The sequence below is a fragment of the Ambystoma mexicanum genome, chromosome 1q, assembly GCF_040938575.1.
Source record: "Ambystoma mexicanum isolate Mex_15411 chromosome 1q, UKY_AmexF1_1, whole genome shotgun sequence".
Lineage (NCBI taxonomy): Eukaryota > Metazoa > Chordata > Amphibia > Caudata > Ambystomatidae > Ambystoma > Ambystoma mexicanum.
The window spans coordinates 1,424,227,848-1,424,250,769 of record NC_090922.1 but is presented as its reverse complement, the minus strand read 5'-3'; positions in this window follow the sequence as shown (position 1 = coordinate 1,424,250,769).

The window sequence follows — 22,922 nt, the reverse complement described above, 5'->3', positions numbered from 1 at the left end:
ATGTTGCAAGCCAGGATACAAGATGAAGATGGGAACCGCATGATTCAGGGCCACCATGAGTACAAGATGCAAAGGAAGTCCAGCATGAGAGTTGAGAAAGGGTGACGCACCGTGAATCAATAAAGTCCATAAAAGTAAAATCCAGCATTGGCCACAAGACGGTGATGGTGAAACCAGAATGTATCAGGACCGACTCCTGTGTGCAGGAAGGGGGGGCACAAGGGAACAACATGGTGGAACCAGAGAGGGTGGGGATGGCCTGTGGGGACAGAGGGTGTAAACACATGTTGGTGCATGCTTACTTGCTTTTTTAGCAGGGGGTCGGACCCTGGATCCCCCTTGACCGAACAGGTCCAAACAGGAATTGCCCTTTTCTTTGAATGCCCTTCACTTTGGACGCCCGGGCGAGAGACGCCCTTGATCTAAGAGTTAAGAGCAGGAAAGAAGAGGCAGGGCTAAGAAGGTGGGTGGTGCTTAGGCCAGGTGACCTAGATCCACTTACACCTGCTCCCCAACTGCAAAGGAAAAGAGGCTGGAGGGCTCCTTAAGTAGGCAAAAGAGTGTCAAGCAGGAAGGCACCAGGTGGGCGGGGCTTGCTAAGTGGTGAAAAAGAGCGGCAACCAGGAAGGCACCTGGTGGGCGGGGCTTAGGCCAGTTGACCTAGATCCACTTACACCTGTTCCCCAGCTGCAAAGGAAAAGAGGCTGGAGGGCTCCTTAAGTAGGCAAAAGAGCGCCAAGCAGGAAGGCACCAGGTGGGCGGGGCTTAGGCCAGGTGACCTAGATCCACTTACACCTGTTCCCCAGCTGCACAGGAAAACAGGCTGGAGGGCTCCTTAAGTAGGGAAAAGAGAGGCAAGCAGGACGGCACCAGGTGGGCGGGGCTTGCTAAGTGGTGAAAAAGAGCAGCAACCAGGAAGGCACCAGGAAGGCGGGGCTTAGGCCAGGTGACCTAGATCCACTTACACCTGCTCCCCAGCTGCAAAGGAAAAGAGGCTGGAGGGCCCCTTAAGTAGGGAAAAGGGCGGCAAGCAGGAAGGTACCAGGTGGGCGGGGCTTGCTAAGTGGTGAAAAAGAGCGGCAACCAGGAAGGCACAAGGTGGGCGGGGCTTAGGTCACGTGACCTAGATCCACTTACACCTGCTCCCCAGCTGCAAAGGAAAAGAGACTGGAGGGCTCCTTAAGTAGGGACATGAGTGGCAAGCAGGAAGGCACCACGTGGGCGAGGCTTGCTAAGTGGTGTAAAAGAGCAGCAACCAGGAAGGCACCAGGTGGGCGGGGCTTAGGGCAGGTGACCTAGATCCACTTACTCCTGTTCCCCAGCTGCAAAGGAAAAGAGGCTGGAGGGCTCCTTAAGTAGGGAAAAGAGCGGCAAGCAGGACGGCACCATGTGGGCGGGGCTTGCTAAGTGGTGAAAAAGAGCAGCAACCATGAAGGCACCAGGTGGGTAGGGCTTAGGCCAGGTGACATAGATCCACTTACACCTGCTCCCCAACTGCAAAGGAAAAGAGGCTGGAGGGATCCTTAAGTAGGGAAAAGAGCGGCAAGCAGGAAGGCACCAGGTGGGCGAGGCTTGCTAAGTGGTGAAAAAGAGCAGCAACCAGGAAGGCACCAGGTGGGCTGGGCTTAGGTCAGGTGACCTAGATCCACTTACTCCTGTTCCCCATCTACAAAGGAAAAGAGGCTGGAGGGCTCCTTAAGTAAGGAAAAGAGCGGCAAGCAGGATGGCACCAGGTGGGGCGGGGCTTGCTAAGTGGTGAAAAAGAGTGGCAAACAGGAAGGTACCAGGTGGGCGGGGCTTAGGCCAGGTGACCTAGATCCACTTACACCTGCTCCCTATCATTCCTCAAAGGGTTTGAGGGAATGTTCTTCTGCTCTGGGATGGTCTACTTGACTCATTTAGTCCTGTGAGCTGTGTTTTACACTCGACACCTTTGGTAGTTTTCAAGGAATAAAATATTTTATTAAACAGTGAATTGACTCAGACTTAAGATCTGTGGCTGCAATGCCACGGCCAGGCTTCAACCATATGACTGTGGCATTGCAGCCACAGAACCTGGGGAAAAGCCGAGGAAAAGTCAGCAAAAGTCTTGCCCATTTTACCAGACTCCTTTCTTTGCATGAATCTCAATGCCACTTTTTCTCCTTCTTGCTTCAAGGACTACAATCCTTCCATTCCCATTTTTGATGTGCGGTCCGAAGCCTTGTCACCTCAATAATAGATTTTGGGCACGCAGCACTGACTCGCCTTGCCAAATTACCCGTTCATCCTCTGTGGGCTATGCAGGACGCCTCAGCCACTCATGAGGTTGGTTGCCTGTCTTACCTGTAAAGATGTTCTGGCTAAAAGTACATATGAACAGGATCCAGGTTTGCCATTAAATTCTTACATATCCCCAAATTTGATATGCATTATCAAGTTATCTCCCTCTTGAAGGCTCCGATTTTTAGCAGTTTCACAAATACCTGAAAGTGTTGCTTTTTGTAAGGTCCCTGCCCTGTGCCTCAGATTCATATCCTATGGCATTGCCTTGTATCTGTTTCCTTTATTATTATTTTGTTTCTTTTTAATTGTGATGTTTTTTTTCAGGGAAAAATTCTCAATATATTTTAAATTTGGTTAAAAACAGCACAAGTATAATCACAATCAAAAAGGAAAAAAATACAAAACATGACATCTTGATAGAAAAACAAAAAAAGATAAAAACAAAAGTGCGAAAGAAAATGGGTTATTGTAGGGATACTGGTTTTCCTTAATGAGGAGTGAGTTGGGTTTGTTCGTGAAACCTTTGTGATAGTTTTATAGCACTAATTGTTGATGTATTCATTGTATTTGTTGTAGTGCATTGAGCACTCAGCATTGCAGTCAGTGCTTGGGAGAGGGTGCTCCACTTAACTGTGTCCCGATTGCTTTTTGTTTCAGCAAGGAGAACATAGTGCCGCCGCTGGCGATGGTGGCAGTGACAGAGGCTGGTTAACTGGCTTGTCTGCAGCTGAAAACATTTCAACAAGGATTTGAATCTGAACTTAAAATACGTGGAGTGCTTAGGTGGACTGTGAACCAAAGCAGGACCTGGAAATGTTTTTTAAAGTGGTGTATATTACATAGAATGTGCAAGCCCAACCCATTTCCCATAAGATCATTTGAAAATAAAATAGGTAATCACATAAAAGAGGCCCATGTCACAAAATCTCCAGTGTTCCCTGTAGGCCAGTCCGCCACACCAATCCTAAAACCTCAGATAGTATAGAGTTCCAGGCAAAGTTGCAGTGCAATCCTTATCCCAATTGTCTGCCTGTATTTCAGATACATGCAAAAAAGAAGGGTTGTTAGGGGACCAGTGAAAATATGTAATCTAAAATGTAACCAACCTTGACATTTCTATAAAAAACATAATATTGACATTCATTTTGCTATAAAAAAAATAGCCTCATAGTGTTCTCGTAGGCTCTACCCATGTTCGTTTTCTTTCTCCGAGCTGGCCTTATGTCAGTTTCATTTTCCACTCCCAACTTGTTTTCAAAACCCTTCCCCTCTCTGCCTCCCATGACATTCCGCCCATGCCTATTGTATGAGTACATGTCAGTTTCATTTTCCTTTCTAGCCTATCTCGTTTTATCTCCTTACTCTAATGTCAATTTCATTTTTACTCCTGTCCCAATTTAAGTCCCTTTCTGTTCTCATGATGTCACTTGCATTTTCAAGCTCCGCTTTCAGACAATGGTTGCCCCCAGTTTCCACCATGCTATCTTCTCCCAAATAACTGCACGTTTCTGCCTTGGCTTGCCTCTGAGACCCATTCCTTTCCACCACCACGTGTCTGTACATTTTCAGCTTAGCAGAAAAAGGGTAGAGGAGTTACATTACATACCAGCTCAATGCAGCATGCGCACCGTTGCAGTGTTATCCTTGCCCCCATACTGCAAACCAGACACTTCAGCCCGACCCCATCATTATACAATAATTTGAATTAAAACAAAAGCTTCTATTAACTTGTAATTAAAGTACCTAAAGTTAATAAGAAGACACAGCAAGGTAGATTACAATATTGCAAAACAATATTCTTTTTCATTATCGCATATGAATGTTCATTGACTAAATAAAGTGCATTCACCCATTTTTTGCTGGTATTGCTGCTAGCTCATTCTTTTTTTCCCGATCCTTTTGCTTTCAGTTTCAATTATATATTATATCTCTTCGGCCACGGAAGACTGTTAGTATGTTTTTATCTGTTTTATTTTTACTGACACTCCTCTCACAGTCAGTACCGGTAACTAGACATGTAACTGAATTCCTCAGCATGACATACATGGTTTGAAGAAAAAATCTTTCTATGGTGTAGATGGTGCAGAAAAAGAACAGATTTTCACTATCTACAAGCCATAATTGTTGGCTTTGTCAATGTGTGGGGTGCATTTAAAGTCCCTAAACAGAAATCCCCTTCACCTGAAACACCGCATTTAAACACTGCCACCAAAAACGGCTGTGCTTTGCTTTCCCTGTCACATGAGGGACAAGCATTTGAATACTGCACCAGAGAAGTGGCCCTGATTTGCATTTGTTTCCTCTGAATGACAAGAGGTTATGAACTGCATCCAAAAACAGCCATGCATTGCTTTTATTTTACCTGAATGACAAGAAGTTATACACTGCATCCAAAAACGGTTTTGTTTTACTTTGAATTCACGAGGGCCAAGACTTTCAACACTACAACTAGAAATTGATTTTGCTTTCCATTTCACTTGAACAGCAGGCCTTCAAACATTGCAAACGGAAAATAGCTTGGCTTTTTCTCCTGTGCAGGTCAAATCAAAGAACCATGTGGAAGGGGGCCTACCACTCATTGTCAATGGACTAACAGCAAATGCAAACTCACACAAAAAGGAGAAATAAAAGAATCCTGTGACCTACAAGATAGGATTTCATACATTAAACACAAAAACGGCTTGCACGCGTGTGACAAAGAAAACTAACTTTAAAAAGGCACAGTGAAAAGATAGCACTGCTCGCACAAGAAGAATTTCAGGGGAATATGCTGTGGTGGTTGAAAATAATGTACATTATGTTTCCACCCACAAGACTTCAGTCACCTTTGAAGAGGCTCACAATACCGGAAAAAACTGTTTGGGGCTAAGGCAGGAAACTTCACAATTAAAAGCCCACTCCCACTGGAAGTAGCACCTACCAGTGAACCATTCTGCAGTTAAATGTACGGTTACGAGGGGTGTCATAAATCCCTTATCTGCCACACTTGATGGCAGGGGATCAGGGATTTCAAAGAAAGCAAGTGTGGCTGAAGATTGACTAGGGGGAGTGAGCTCCTTCCTGCGCCCACTCCAAAGAACAAACTGACAACTTCAAAGGAGGTCATAAAAATCTCTGGTCACTGGCTGTGGGGGATGATGCAGCCCTCCCACAGAGGGGATGATCTTTCCAATTTACCTTTAAGGACTGATTTCATTTTTAGGCATTTTTGCAGCAATTGGAATTAGAAATAATTTTGTTTTATGATATATTTTCATGTCATTTCCAGGTGGTTTTAAAGAGATTTATTGGATTTCCCTAGGACTTTGGGGTCTGAAATGACCAGTTAAGACTAGTTTCTGGCTGCCCGGAACATGTGACAAATATGATTATTGGTGGAAAGATGAAAAATGAAATTATGAACATGCTTGATAATTTGCAGAGTTGTAACTGTTATACAATGTTAGGACAAAAATGTGCCACTGGGCCATGCTACATCATACAGAGTTGGCGATTGGCTTACCTAACTCCCTATCACCAACTAAAACCACATATCTAGTTCATATGTCAGGGGCTAGTAGAATTATGAAGTTATGAGACATAACTGTTTTTTGTCAAAAAGTGGCCAAGAGAACAAAGAAGGGTAATAAATGCAACTAGGCAGATGGTGTTCTCTTCCCTTGAACCAATCATGCCAGGGGGCGGAAAGTGGAATGGTAAACTGTTCTATCTGAGTGGTAGGGTTAATCACAGAGTAATCCCCCTAGACTGTAAAGTGAGTGATGTCATTAGTGCTATATAAGGGGGACGGAACTAGGTCAGAGGACACACAAAGAGAGACAGGGGAAGGAGGACTGAGAGAAGGCGGCTGAACCAAACCAAGGCAGAGTGCAGTGAACAGACCCCTTGCATAGCTGTCCAGAGTGTCCTGACATCCAGCTGGCTTTACAGAATCCCAAACCAAGGCAGAGTGTGTGACCAGACCCCTTGCCTAGCTGTCCAGAGTGTCCTAAGATCCAGCTAGCTTTCCAGAATCCCAAACCAAGGCTTACTTTGTAAGTAAACAAATACCCCAGCCCTAAATTGCATACACCCTTTCTTTTTGTATCATTAAATCCCATTGAAAACCCCAAATTGCCAGTGTAATTCAGTCACCTTTCCATAGAAGAATCTGTGTTTAGCCTGTGTATATTCACATATTCCCTTTGGTAAACCTCTCAGTGTCTGTGTAAATTCTTAGCATATTTTTAAGTAAATCAATTAATTCCCCATTGAAATTCACAGAACACTTTGGTTGAAATTCGAAATTAACCACCTTGTCTCTGGTGTCTTTCTTTAATTATTATAGTCAATAAAGTGTTGCCTCAAAGGAATTAGTCTCCTTGTAAATGAAAACCGAGCTTGTCCGTGTATTGTGTGCATCACCCCACAAATCCATATTTGCATCTGTCTAGTAAAAACTCAAACCGTAGTCCCATTGAGAGCAATCCCTTTTTGACTACAAGTCTATCTGTTATGTATCTCGTCCTTGTCAGTGAAAACCGATTTTCCTATTCTGAGCAAAACCCCTTCTTTGCACTGCCTGTCATTGTAAATCCTGTGTAAAAGGAATTCCCATAAACTGCTGATTAGTATTCTCTAAGCTTCCCTATCTCCTCAAGTGTAAGCAACACAAATTTCCTTTCATTCTGTCCCCCTAGCCGTAGTGAGTAATAATCAAAATCCAATTCTGCCATTTTGCTCCAAAACCGGCTTTCGCTTTCTTTGCTGACTTCCCATCTTGGGGTGGTGGGTTTTACCCCATATCTGATTTTCTCTCTCTATTCCTACTCCTTGACACTGCCTTCCATTCAACGGAATGAAGTTAGCTGATGTTTTCACCAAATTTGCGTCAGGTGTAGCGCTTGGTCCTGAAAGCGTGCTTTTGATAATTTGGTGAAAATCCGTCCAGTAGTTTTTTTAAAAACAACCAAAAAGTAGGTCACAAAAAATGAGTGATATCTATGTCCGCTCCGCAGACACATTTCCCTGTTCGCTCCACGGACAGGACACCGATTGGCTAATCGGCCTGCGTCATGTCCGCAGACATGCAACGTGTTCGCTGATTGGCTGGAATGAAGCGTGAGGTGCGTCGTGCTGTTTTGATGCACCCGCCATCGCAGACAGCGCAGCGATGACCTGGGGTGAAATACACCTTTAGCAAGTGTGTTGGTGTACAGGAGTGCTTGGGGAGGGTGGGGGAGTAAGAGATGGGTGAAATGTTGTATTTGTTTAGGTGGCCAGCACCCCTGGTGTGTTCGCCATGTCCGCGGACACTGCTGCTGTCCGCGGACATAAAAAAATGTACTTCTGGCTATCTTACTTTAGTATGATATTGGTTTTGGGTTGTTAGTACAGTGTTGATTGTAATTAATATCCTGTATAAGTAGCCCATATAGCTCAGTTAAAATGTTTCATTCTATATAAGTAGCCCATAGAGCAGAGTTAAAATGTTTGATTCTATGGGTGTGATCTATGGGTGTGATATGATGCGGTAGTTGTGGCCAGGGCCTAGAGTTTTGGGTGCATGTCCTAAGGCCGTAGGCTGTAGGCCATGCACCCAAGATTCTATCACACACATAGATCACACCCATAGAATCAAACATCTATCAAATATTTGCAAATATACAGTTTGTGTTGTGTTTGATTTGTATAGTTTGTATGTGATGCTTTGGCTATGTCATGTCATTAAGATTGTAGAGTTTGGGAACAAGCATTGCAGTATAACATACCCCCTGAAGTGAACATTTTGTATTGTGCTGTATGGTTAGATGTTTGCTTCAATGGTTGTGTTATGGAGCAGTATTTATGAGTTTTATTTATTATAATATACTTACTGTTTAATTTGTTGTGATTGGATATATTTTTTTCATGACGTGGGTAAGTAGAGCAGATATTCTTTTTCAATTTCTTTGATAAAAGAAAAGATCATGTTAGTGTAGGTAGTTTATAAAGACTTATCACATTGCATAATAGACATTTCTGCTTTATTTCGACCCTCATATTTAGTAGTTTACAAACCATGTACTGTGCAATTTGCTCAGTTTCTGTGTTTGTTGCTTTAATCATTGGGTCTGTGGAAAAAAAATCCATGTTGGATTAAAAAAAACCTTTTCATGTTATGGTATGGTACTTTTGTTGTTTGTTTTTAGTTTTTAATTGTTGTTTCTGGCTAATGTTCTATCTGTTGGTTGTTGCAGATTGTTAGATACGTGATGTCAAATTGTAACTGATTATAGTTTTGTATTTATATTATTAACTTTGCTAATATACCTGTTGGGTTGTTGCAGATTCTTGGGGCAGTTAGATACCTGTTGGCGTATTCTAACTGTTTATTTCTTCTTATAATTTAGTGGTGTTGATTTATCTGTTTGGTTGTTGCAGAATTTTGGGGCAGTTAGATACCTGTTGGCGTATTCTAACTGTGTATTTCTTTTTATAATTTAGTGGTGTTGATTTATCTGTTTGGTTGTTGCAGAATTTTGAGGCAGTTAGATTCCTGTTGGCCCATTGTAACTGTTTATAGTTTTCTAATTGAAGTTTTATTAATGTTTATGCACAGATTGTTATTCAATTTTGGTTTTTAGAATATTAAATAAGCGTTTATAAGATTTGCGGGTAATCTTTGTTATAGACTAATGGTATTATCATCACATTCAAACCATCCAGAATTCTTTTTTCTATATGCAGTGTAGAGACCTGCATTGGTTGTGGCTCCTGCATGGTAGATTATACCTACTGTTGTGAAGGATTTCTTACAAGTAATACTTGCCCATGTGTGAATTCAGTCAGCTTGCAGTTGTTTTTGGAACCATCTGCATTATACCGTAGAAGCATTAGTATTAAGTATTTACAATTTGTTTGTATTTGTAAGGTGGAGCGATTATCTGAATTGCAGGTAGCTATGATTTGCATTTTGTGCAAGTTGCTGAAATGGAACGGATTCACAGTTAGGTATGGATACATACACAAAGCGTTCATTCCTGTGCCACATTGTTGCAGAGAGTGCATGTATGTTCCCACATGTATGAAATCTATAAGATTTCATTTATAGGTATATTTTTGTTTTCCAGTATTTGTAGTAAGTACATTAGAAATTCTTGTGGATCTTCATGTGAGTTTATAGTGAATTTCACTATTCCAGCAGAGTAGTCCAGTTCTTGTCTTATTCCATGAACACTGTAAGTGTTGTCAGGATTGTTGGTTGCATTTTCATGAAGGACTAACATTCGCAAACACATTTGGTCAGTATTGTGTAAGTAACTGTTGTTAGAATTGGTGGCAATTGAAATAGAATATTTATTGCTACATTTGCGTAGCAATGTACCCCAGTTACATTTGTGAATTTGAATGGACTAGATAGTTATGTGTCCAAGTCATTTCTTCGGAGTGTGTGTTGCTTCTTCGAAGAAGTATCTGAGTTACTTTGAGTAGTAGATTTTTCTTTGGTTGTAGTAATTGATGAAGTATTAGGTTCTTTTACTCTCTTTGGAGGATTTGCAGTGAGATCCTGTTGCATTTCTGTTTGAAGTAGTTTTCTTTTACAATGATTTGCTCTTTGTGGAACAGGATAGGTTTTTAGATGGGGGTGTATAGTGAATGTAGTCTATTGTATTCTAAAATGCAAGGAATATCAGTGTTTACTTTACTTGCATCAAAGTTGATTAGAAATAGACCGTCAAGTGTATGTAAGCGTGATAGTGCTACATAGCTCATGCCTTCTTTAAAGACTGTGTTCCCAATATCTATCAATGCTTTATCTAGGGTAAGACCTTGTGATTTGTGAATGGTGACTGCGTATGCTAGAGTTAGAGAAACTTGCTCTCTGCGTACATACACGTCTTTGAAAAGAAGGAATCGAGCTGCTGAGCGTCCTATTCTTTTTACCTCTGATAGTTTGTCAAAGAGAATATTGACAAACTGAATGTTGTTGTCACGTGGGTATGTTTGAAAGCCAACAACTTTACCAAGTGCTCCATTAACAAGTCCTTGCTCCACCTTAAGGTTACATTTAAGCATTACTCTACAGTTTAAAGATAATGTTAATATTTTCTCCAAACCAGCTTTGTTGGAGATAGAGTTTTCTAAGGCATTTATTCTTGTTATGGCTTGTTGACACATGCGTAGTGTCATACCATGTACGTCCAGTTTGTCTTTGGAGCAAATGTCAATTATTGGTTGCATTTCTTTTTTCAACATTGTTTCATTGAACTTGGAACAGCTTGCAAGAGTTGGCATCAAGGACATACAAGTGACATTTTTGTGTGCAAATTGTTCCATGACATCAGTAACACATGAGTTATGGCCATAACATGCATGGATGTGCTGGGTTTTTAATATTGCTTGTGCTTCTTGAGATAGTACACCAACTCTAATACTTTTTAAAATGATGGCGTAGGTGAGGTCTGCAGAGTGGCGCATGTTTTCTATTAATTCTCTGTATTGAAAATGTTGCCAAAGGTTAACATTTCCTATGCTGTTAACAGTTTTATGACATAGTTTGTGTCCTAAGGTTTTAAAAATAGGTTCACCTTTTACTGGTGTTAATTGAAGAAGATCTCTGAAATCAATAATGTGTTTTCCTCCAAAGAGCTCTTCATAATTTGTTTTGAGTACTTCTTGTAATCTGAGGTGAATCAAAACCAATATTAGATTGGAGACCTGTTATGACCGGCTCTTGGTCATAGGGTTCACTCCAAGGGACACTCAGGATACACAGGCCAGGTACGCATAGTGGTTACTTTATTAGCTTCTTAGGTTACAGGATCAGATTTCAACAAGTCATTAGGAGATAAAGAGGAAAGGGACAGGAGCCCACTGGCTCCCACCACCCAGGCTCACATAATCTAACTGCCTGGGTTAGAACCCATTCAACCCCAAACATTCTAATCTCACACTCCAGACTCACAGCCTACGTTCTGATGGTGACATCAATCCTGGCTCAGCACACATGCAGAAAACACTAAATGCAATGTAACTTGCATTTAGTGTCCTATTCTAAGTGCAACATCATTCTCACTAATACTTCTCATGGTAATTCACTACTAATGCACAACAGTACTCTTCAGTCACTGCTTGCCACATCGTTGCTCAATCCATTATGACATTTTACTTTTAAATGAAACTCCAAAATTTCTTCTGCAAGCATAAACTATATTCTCCACCTCCTTTCCTACAACAAACAAACACACCTCAAACACACACTTAGAGAAAGCAACCCTAACACCTCCTCCTCTTGCATAAAGAACAACACACACTTTCACAACAGCAAGACACACCTCACTCTCAGCAGAGTTCCGCTAACCCCAGAGATTGAACAAACAGGCGTAACTAACATCCTATGACAGTCCCAGCCGCCACAACTAACATTCCTAACCAATCAAAACATCACAAATCGCCTTCCGTTCCCGCCTGCCACAAAGGAACCTCGAACTGCCACTTTCGAGCACTAACCGCCCACCTCGGCAAACAAACCACAACACTACCAAGACCAACCAAACACAAAGCTCCTTCCGTTCCTCTCTGCCACACAGGAACCTCGGACTGCCACTTCCGAGTACTAACTCCCAAAACCGGGAAAAACCAGGTATTGTCATAACTGCGCAAGATACTCACTAACAACCCAACAATCTACCTGGGTCACCAAGAAACCACAGTCACAACTCATGCCGCTGTCAAATCCATTCCAAAATTCAAGCAACACAGACACACCTAATCACCAGTCACTCACCTCATCACACCAATAAAGAAACGCAACCAGCTGTCACTAAACAACCACCACCAGCATAACGCTACAAATGTTGGCCAGACAAATGAGCCCTTCAAAACCAAATAAACACCCCAAAGTGAACACAGCTGCAGAGGAAACGTTGCCAGGCTTCTGAAATTAATCAAGAGCGGACTCAAGAACAATTCCAAAAGTCACCTAAAGTTAAATGCTTGCATCTCCAGAATTCCAAGCAATCCCTGGACCTTAACAACTCCAGGGTCACCAAAAACATCAAAGCTTCACACAGCTTTAAGTAAACTCCGCAGAGCTACACACCTTCAAAAACAACATAGAAGCTTCACACAGCTTCAGGCACTAGTCCCCTGCTAGATGCCTCTGGACTGCTCCGCAGAGCCACAAACCAAAACAACATAAAAGCTTCATTAAGTTTCATGTGAACTCCTCAGAGCCACCAATCATCACAACAACACAGCTTCGCAAAGCTTATTGTACTAGTCTCCTACTAGATACCTCTGGACCCCTCAGAGTCACTAACCAATTCATCAAAGCTCCAACTAGCTTCTATACTAGCCTACCACTGGTAACATCACTGACCCCACAGGGCCTCAAGACACCAAACACCTCCAACTCCGCAGAGTCTCCTGACCAACCCTGGTCATGTACATCAATTAAAACACATTCCAAAAAGCCCCAAAAGATTTCAAAACCAAACACTGGTCATGCACCAACACTAAAACATTCACATACTACTACAACACACACACAAACACAGGATGTTCAAAATACAGACAAGCCCCACATAGAATGTTAACTGCTAAGGAGCGCTGCAGTCACTCTAGCAGTCATCATGGGTTGCACATCCATACCCGCACAAACAGAACATCACGCCTACAATGCCTCAAAAATGGTTATAGTAAGCATTGCAATGACATATCAATAATCACATTATAAATTGCAGATCTCATTTCCTAAAAGTCCATGTTGCCAAAGAATGGGCAACTCTAAATGCTGAAATGACTCAAAGATTGTGGTAACCATTAATGACCAACATCACTCTTATTGTGCTTTAAGATCACAAATCTCACACCACACACACACAAGCAAAACATAGTCTTAGGATGATCAGAACATTGAAACATAGTACATCCAAGTCACATTTTCTAAAAGTCCATGTCACCATTAAACAGGTAACCTAATATGCTAAAATGCCTCAAAATGTTATACTAAGCATAATAGGATCAACACCCTTTGATTGTCCACCTCAATCAACCTCATATGTGCCACTCACACACAACCCCTGTCACAACACAAATGTGGAAACCACCTTTAAATGAGACCTAAACGTCCATGTTGCCAACTGGGGCCAACTCTAAAACCAACCTGCAATGCCTCAAAATGGTTACATCTAAAATAAAATGTATCTCCTATTCTAAGTGCAACATCATTCTCACTAATACTTCTCATGGTAATGCACTACTAATGCACAACAGTACTCTTCAGTCACTGCTTGCCACATCGTTGCTCAATCCATTATGACATTTTACTTTTAAATGAAACTCCAAAATTTCTTCTGCAAGCATAAACTAATCATCCCCAAAAACTACTATCATACCCAAACCCAAACAGTAACCATTTTCTCATTGCATGGTCCCCACCTCAGACCAAATCAGCATAGCGTCTATTCTCATTAAAACCTTTAGCCTCCAGGTGCATAAAAAGGCACAATTACGCTTACTTGGCATGGAAATTACACTTCCCATTTTTAAATAATGCTGGCATAGTCACTCAGGAAATGGTGGCACACTTGGGCAGCCTCATGCAAACCTGCCAATGTATCCTCATGTACCAGGGGACCTGCTCCTGGCAGACTCCAACATGCCATCCTTGCTCCAGGCTCCATGGGGCAGGATGCTTCTGACAACCCTGGGTGGCTGCCTCCAACAGCCCTGAGGGCTGACTAAAGCAGTACTGGGTGGCTGACTCAAACAACCCTGGGTGCTTTCCATTTCTCCAGACTCTTGGACAGCCTCTAATGACTCCTGGCCTCAAACAGGGCACTCTCACTTCTTCCCAGGGGTCTCCTCTGACAGGCTGTCTCTTCTAGACCTGGATGCTTTCCATTTCTCCAGACTCTTGGACAGCCTCTAATGACTCCTGGCCTCAAACAGGGCACTCTCCCTTCTTCCCAGGGGTCTCCTCTGACAGGCTGTCCCTTCCAGCCCTGGGTGGACTGGCTCAAACAGCCCTGGGTGGTGGGCACAAACAGTCTATGGGGGGCAGTGGGCTCTCCCTCTCTCCTTTCATTCACTTGTCCTCTTGCCTGCACCCCCCGCAGCAGAGTCTCTTCTCCTCTCTCACATGACATCACACAGGTACCTGCATCTCCTTTTGCTTCACTTGGTGTCCACTCCAAGGTCCTCCTTCACCATACCTTGGACCATCCTCGTCGCCAATTGTTATGACCGGCTCTTGGTCATAGGGTTCACTCCAAGGGACACTCAGGATACACAGGCCAGGTACGCATGGTGGTTACTTTATTAGCTTCTTAGGTTACAGGATCAGATGTCAACAACAAGTCATTAGGAGATAAAGAGGAAAGGGACAGGATCAGATGTCAACAAGTCATTAGGAGATAAAGAGGAAAGGGACAGTAGCCCACTGGCTCCCACCACCCAGGCTCACATAATCTAACTGCCTGGGTTAGAACCCATTCAACCCCAAACATTCTAATCTCACACTCCAGACTCACAGCCTACGTTCTGATGGTGACATCAATCCTGGCTCAGCACACATGCAAGTATAAGAGCCAACCCTAACAAGACCATGCTCACCTCATCTATTAGGAGCATTTTCATTTGTTTTAACACTCTACATAATTCCATTTCAGCTTCTGTAGAAAGTTTGTAATATTCTAATTTGTTTTGGTGTTCTACTGGAAGGAGTAGTAATCGGTGTAAAGTGACACCGCCTATGTTGTACGCAGCTAAAGCTGTAGGGGCAGTTACAACAGCTGACAGTTTGTTGTTTGTGATTTGTTGAAGGAATTTGCTGATGATTTTGATTAATAATGTTTTGCCTGAACCAGCTTCACCAATGACATATACAGGGTAATTCATAGAATTTCGCAGAAAAGTGTCGCAATCGGCTGGCGCAGAGTGTCCGCGTGCGATTGACTGCGCCAGGCACGTGCGATAAAACCGATTTCCGCGCACAGCGTATTCATGGATTACATGCACCCAAACCAGCCGTGGTGCAGAGTATCGCAGCGACCCTGCAGCAGCGCCAGTAACGCCCCCAAGAACGCCCTCTCGCAAGGAAAAGCCAGCAAAATCGCTAAATCATCGCAAAGGGCTGCGCTAACTCTGGACCAGTTTACAGGGCAGCCAAACAAGGAACGCAAAGCGGGTAACGTGCATATCAGGGGTACACGTGAAGTCATACACGCGATTAGCCAGGGTACGTGTATTACAGGGGTACGCGGGAAGTTTAACACGCGATTGGCCAGGGTACGTGTATTACAGGGGTACGCGGGAAGTTTAACACGCGATTGGCCAGGGTACGTGTATTACAGGGGTACGCGGGAAGTTCAACACGCGATTAGCCAGGGTAAGTGTATTACAGGGGTACGCGTGAAGTCATACACGCGATTAGCCAGGGTACGTGTATTACATGGGTACGCGGGAAGTTTAACACGCGATTGGCCAGGGTACGTGTATTACAGGGGTACGCGGGAAGTTTAACAGGCGATTAGCCAGGGTACGTGTATTACAGGGGTACGCGGGAAGTTTAAAACGCGATTGGCCAGGGTACGTGTATTACAGGGGTACGCGGGAAGTTCAACACGCGATTGGCCAGGGTACGTGTATTACAGGGGTACGCGGGAAGTTTAACACGCGATTAGCCAGGGTACGTGTATTACAGGGGTACGCGGGAAGTTTAACACGCGATTAGCCAGGGTAAGTGTATTACAGGGGTACGCAGAAAGTTCAACACGCAATTAGCCAGGGTACGTGTATTACAGGGGTACGCGGGAAGTTTAACACGCGATTGGCCAGGGTACGTGTATTACAGGGGTACGCGGGAAGTTCAACACGCGATTGGCCAGGGTACGTGTATTACAGGGGTACGCGGGAAGTTTAACACGCGATTAGCCAGGGTACGTGTATTACAGGGGTACGCGGGAAGTTTAACACGCGATTAGCCAGGGTAAGTGTATTACAGGGGTACGCGGGAAGTTCAACACGCAATTAGCCAGGGTACGTGTATTACAGGGGTACGCGGGAAGTTTAACACGCGATTGGCCAGGGTACGTGTATTACAGGGGTACGCGGGAAGTTCAACACGCGATTGGCCAGGGTACGTGTATTACAGGGGTACGCGGGAAGTTTAACACGCGATTAGCCAGGGTACGTGTATTACAGGGGTACGCGGGAAGTTTAACACGCGATTAGCCAGGGTAAGTGTATTACAGGGGTACGCGGGAAGTTCAACACGCAATTAGCCAGGGTACGTGTATTACAGGGGTACGCGGGAAGTTTAACACGCGATTGGCCAGGGTACGTGTATTACAGGGGTACGCGGGAAGTTTAACACGCGATTGGCCAGGGTACGTGTATTACAGGGGTACGCGGGAAGTTTAACACGCGATTGGCCAGGGTACGTGTATTACAGGGGTACGCGGGAAGTTTAACACGCGATTAGCCAGGGTACGTGTATTACAGGGGTACGCGGGAAGTTTAACACGCGATTAGCCAGGGTAAGTGTATTACAGGGGTACGCGGGAAGTTCAACACGCAATTAGCCAGGGTACGTGTATTACAGGGGTACGCGGGAAGTTTAACACGCGATTGGCCAGGGTACGTGTATTACAGGGGTACGCGGGAAGTTTAACACGCGATTGGCCAGGGTACGTGTATTACAGGGGTACGCGGGAAGTTTAACACGCGATTGGCCAGGGTACGTGTATTACAGGGGTACGCGGGAAGTTATACACGCGATTAGCCAGGGTACGTGTATTACAGGGGTGCGTGGGAATCATCACACGCGATTAGGCTGGGTGGGTCCTCACAGGTGTTCCCTGTACACCCTCCACGGCCCCTGCAGGCAGTCTACAAAACAGGGGACTACCCTGCACACCTGCTCATGTCCCCCTGCACCCCCACCCCCCCAGCAGTGCAGGGGCAGCCTCCACCAGGCCCCCACTCATGTCTCCCACCACCCCCACCCTCCCGCCACCAGGGGCAGCCTCCACCAGGCCCCCACCCATGTCTCCCACCACCCCCCGCCACCAGGGGCACTCTCCACCAAGCCCCCACCCATGTCTCCCACCACCCCCACCAGTGCAGGGGCACCCTCCACCAGGCCCCCACCCATGTCTCCCAACACCCCCACCCACCAGCACTGTGGGGCACGTGGCCAGCAGGCAGTCAGGCAGCAGCAGATGGCAGGTGGGAGCGTGCTCAGGGCTCTGGGGGGCAGTAATTTCGCCTCCTGGCCAGGAGCGTGGTCTCTCGTGTGTGAACGCGTGGACAGCCTGATAGGTAGTGAAATCCCACACGTCAGCAAAGGCCCTTAGCGCGTAAACCCGTCAACAGCATATGCGCGCCTATAGTCACCTGCACGTGCAGGAAATTGTTGCGTGACACGTCCCAGTGTCAAAGCGTGTGATTGGTGAAAATGGATGTACACGTAGAAGTGACAAAGCGTGTGATTGGTGAAAATGGATCTACACGCAGGAGTGACAAAGCGTGTGATTGGTGAACGTACACGCCGCGTAAGTGACGCTGTACGTGTGGGCCTGTATATAAGGTACATGTAGAACACCATTTCCTTGTACGTGCTTTTCGTGGAGAGCGAGTGGGTGAAATCTGTACTTCTTGTCGTTTCACACGCGATTTACTTCACGGCGTTTCCAGTTCGTATTCCCTGTTACCTCTGACAGCTTTTTCTCTTTTTTCTCTTTTACTGGTTTACCTGGGCCTGTTCCCTCAAACAGTGTCCCCTTCTACTGTTGTCCTGTCTTCTCAGACAGCGTACACATCTTCTTTTGGCGGGGGTTTAGCCAGCCAAACGCGCTCATTCTTCACGCTCTTTTACCTGGCAGACGGTGAGTCACGCACGTATCCAACTTCTGTGCTTGCCCCGTGTGTTGCCTACCCCTTCAGAGGTCATTCTAGGCTGCGTGTGACACGCATACGTTCATTCTTGTGTTACTGGGTGCCACAGCGTAGTGCAGGTTTTTCCTTCTGCACACGTGGTCTAGGAGGGGTTGCGTGCACGTCATCTCCCTTTTTTGGGCCTCCTGTGCGTTGCGTGACCCGTCATCTTTCCCCAGGGGTTACAATCAGCCGTGCTAGAGCACTAGGGTACAATTACCATCTGGTACCCAACCCCTTTGACCCCCAATTGCCCAGGACAATTGTCTACAGCCACTCCCATACGCACATTAATATCAGTGCCATGGCTGGGAGGCGAGGATTCCGTAAGGGTGGCAAAGGTGGAAGAGCCACAAGTGGTGGCCGTGGTGGATCCGGTAGGGGACGTGGTCATAACTTGCAGGGTGAGCCTGTCCCCCCATGTGTGGAGGACCAGTCAAGGGCACCCATCATCCCCCCCCCCTCCCCCCCTCCCCCCCTCCCGTTGAGGCTGAAGTGGCTGACACCATCCATGCTCAGCCCTTGTTGGACCAGCCCATTGTGGCACCAGACCTGGCTGACTCCATGGCTGACTTCCAGGTCAGCAGGGCTACGACACGTGCGCTGGTGCACGTTGATGCCATCATGCCACGTGGATCTGGGGCAGCAAGGTCATCTACTGCACCAAGGAGGCAGGGCGGAGTGGCTGCAGGGGCAGCTGCGGCTCCATCCACCCCAGCCCTCACACACCCAGCCAGGACAGTGTCGGTCCTAGTCCATGCTGCTGAGATTCCCCCTGACACCATCACACTCGAGCCAATGCCTGCACCAACTCCCATGCTGAGTGTGCAATCCCACACTCCTGATACAGAGTCCACCAGGGCTCCTGCCCCTAGTGTCCAGAGCGGCGCAGGACACTCAGGATCACCACCACCTTCCAAGCGGAAGAGGAAGAGTGCTCGTCCGGCACAGGCTGATGCCCCAGACACGGCTACACAGTCCGGCCCGTCCAGGAAGCCCAGCTTCACGGATGACGAACTGAATGCACTTGTCGAGTATGTGTCCGGACATGACAACGAGATGGTCATTGTTGCAGGATCCAAGACCACACCTGCACAACGCCAGGCACACTGGCAGACCGTTGCGGACATCGTAAGTGCCCTTGGAATCGTGAGGCGCACAGCCAATGATTGCTATAAGCGCTGGAATGACCTAAAGCGCAGGGCAAAGAGTAAGCTGGCCTCAAGTCATGCCGCAACTCTAGTGACTGGAGGTGGGTCTCCAGTAGTAGACATGGAACTCACTCCACATGAGTCAGTCGCTGGGACCTACGTCACGGAGGAACAGATCCAAGGCGTGGGAGATCTGGCTGATTACGAGGCATTGTCCGGTGAGTGCACATGCATGTGTGTGTCATACATGTGCATGGTGTGTGTGTGAGGGCTTCTGTTTGGGTGCCAGGAGAGAGTGTGTGCGCCTCAGTCGTATGGGTCAGCCATGTGCTTCATGCAATACTACCTGCGCAGCTGCATTTGGCCATAGCAGTATCCCTTCTGCCAACAGTAGACATCTAGCACAACTGCACGCCAGTTGCCCTTGAAGTGTCACCTTGACACAACAGATTTGCTTATTTTTCACTGTTCATTCAGTCAGTTTGTTTGCATTCCACCACTTTCACTAGGCATGTCGCTGTCCACTAGTCACATGTCTGACATGGGTATGGTAAAGGGGAGTGACTTTGTTACCTGGATATCATTTGTACACACATGTCCCTGTGCAATTTGACCATTACAGACTGGCAGCTCCAGGTGAAAAATCTGACCTGTTAGAATCAGAAAAGCTATTACATGCGGGAACTGGACTGAATGAATAGGTGCTGCCCTCCTCTCCATCTTCACTCAATAGCAATGGTACATGCCATCTGTGTGATGGCATGTGTGTTTCACCTGCCAATCACAGGCCAATGTGTGATGCCACTGCCAGGCAGCATGCAGAAAATTTGTTCATCTTCCATCTTGGTGTCATCAGTGTGTGCCGTTTGCCTGCACTTCATACGCAGTGAGGGTGCATGCATGGGAGGGTTTTAGTCATGTGGGACATGTCAATCAAGTACTGGTTCTCTTGCTTCTCAGCCCTCAATGTGTGCCATGGTGCTAATGCCTGTTTCCATTACTTTGTTTTCATGTCTTTGCAGGGGAAGACGCACCTGATACTGCTGGGGTTGTGGAGATGGTGCAGACCCAGGAGGTGTCCCAGGGCCGACCAACCACCAGTGAGGGACGTGGTGTGGTGGTGGGGGAGAACCCACAAGTGCTGCAGGTCGTGCTCTCAAGGGGTGTCTCTGGCTGCACCTCCCCCGAGCTGTACTCAGGTGTTGATTCGGATGAGACCTACGTGCCGTCGCTGGTGAGTGTTCCAGGGAGGGATTCTGTTCTGTCTCACCCACCTGCACCAGGGTCAGTACCCTCCATGGGGATGTCAGTGTTGGCAGCTACGCCTTTGGTGGTTACGGATGCAGGGTCACACTCCGCGACATCTGATCCTGTTCCTGGGCCAGCAGATCAGAGGGGGAATGCAGTCCTGCAGCCTCAGGCAGTGCCGGCACAGCAAGGCGCAGTTCGCCTTGCCCCAGACAGGTGTGGTGCCCGCCGACGTGGTGGCCGTACGCCACCTGGCAATACCGCATGGGAGCAATCCATTTACGGTATGGCTACCCAACAGGCTGCATCATCCGAGATGATGGCTCAGGCCATGGATAGGGTGGCCACTTCCATTGTCCCCCCAGAAAGGCTGATGGAGCGACTAGAGCAGGCAACTGACTCCATCTGCCAGTCACACAGGGAGGACATGTTGGGGTCCAACAGGGACAGGCGGGCGGCACTGGCGACTCTGCAGGAGGCCATCTCCATTGAGTCCCAGGGCCACAGGGAAGCCCTGAGGCAGGAGCTCCTACACCTCAGGACGACTCTTGTTGAGCTTGAGGCTTCAACACACCAAAGGACAGAACAGCAGCTGGAGCGTCTCACCCGTACGCTCTCAGCTGAGATGCAGGCAACGAGGGCGGAGGTCCGGGCATCCCGTGAGTTGTTGCATGGGGACCTCCGCACACTCATCCTCCAGAACCAGACCTACCACACCCGCATGCTTGCAGCCATGGAGGAGCAGACTAGGGCCTTGCGTGGGCTGCCTCCCATAGTGCAACCACCTCCGGATGCAGCTGCACAGGGTGATAATAGCGACAGCAGTGACACTCCCACAATAGGGTAGCCGTGTGGGCCATGAGCCCATGGAGGTGTTTTATTTTCCCAGGATCCACGCAGGTGGGTTCTGGTGTGCATCCTGTCCTCGGACCTCCTGGGTGGCCTCCCCAACCCCCCCGGGCCCATCAATGGCCATTTTTGATTTTTTCTTATTTTTATTTTTATTTTGATTTCTTTTATTCCCAATTTTTTTGGGAGGATCTGTTGGCTCCGATCTGTTGGCTCCGATCTGTTGGCTCCGATCTGTTGGCTCCGATCTGTTGGCTCCGATCTGTTGGCTTCCGTGGTTCCTGTGGGCATACGCTGCATTGTGGCTGGGCACATGCAGGCTTGTAATGTATTTGGTTCCGATGCTTGGGTTTGAGTCACACACACCCCTCCTGCTTCCCGTTTCCATGGGCTTGCAAAGGGTGTGCCCAAGTGACAGTGAATTACACAGTGACGTTGGACTCCCATGACCTGTGTGGCCAGTCTGTAGTCAATACTGTGTATACATTCCTAGTGCATATTGCTGTTGTGTTGTACACTGCATGTTGCATTGATGTGTAACTCTTCTTCTGTGTCTACCTCCCAATTTGCAGGTCCCTTCCTCAAGTCCACACAAGGACCTCTAGTCTGGCGATGGGGACCATGTTGGCAGCAGTGCACCTACAACTCTACATGGCGCCAACACTGCACAGTTGGTAGTGGTGGGAGTGCAGGCATTTCCAGGTGGTGAGACTACTAATATGTTACATTTTTGATGTCATGTTAATGGTACTACGTGCTCAAGTATGTTGTTGGTCCGGCATTGCTGTGAGCATTTCAGGTGTTGCAGGTTTCTAATAGTGCCACTGTACATAGTGAGAGTGATGTCATGTTGTGGGGATTACTTTGTTTACCTGCAATTAGCATGACATGGCACGGTGTGTCGTGTGGCAGTGCTGGGGTTGGGTTGGCTGACATGGCACTGTCCTCTTGTTGCATTTTGCAAGTGGGTATTCATTTTAGCTGCTTCAATGTGTAACTTCACAAAACTGCATTGGTGGTGTCTGTGTGGGTAGGGATGCACACATTGTGACACTTCCAGGTGAACAATCTCAGGCTGACATGGAATTCCCGGTTCATTCTCCAGACATTCAGGATCAGTGTCAGGTTGAGTCATCATTGATTGTCAGATGGAATGTGCCAGGGCAGTGTGCACTCCACAGGGGTGTGATTTCTATGTGAAGTAATTAGCCACTAGCTGTGTACGGGCTGCCTCCCCCCGTGCCCTTTCCCCTCCCATGCGCAGCGGCTGTGCATGTGGTTGGGGTTGTGGGGCCACCACCATGTCCACGGCCAGGCCCCGGCGTGTTGCAACGTTGTGCAGGACACATGCTGCCACTATGATCCTGCACACTACTGGGGGAGCGTATAACAGCTGCCCGCCAGAACGGTCAAGGGAGCGAAAGCGTGACTTCAGCACTCCGAATGTGCGCTCCACTATGCCCCTGGTTGTAATGTGGGCTGTGTTAAATCTTACCTGGGGTGGCG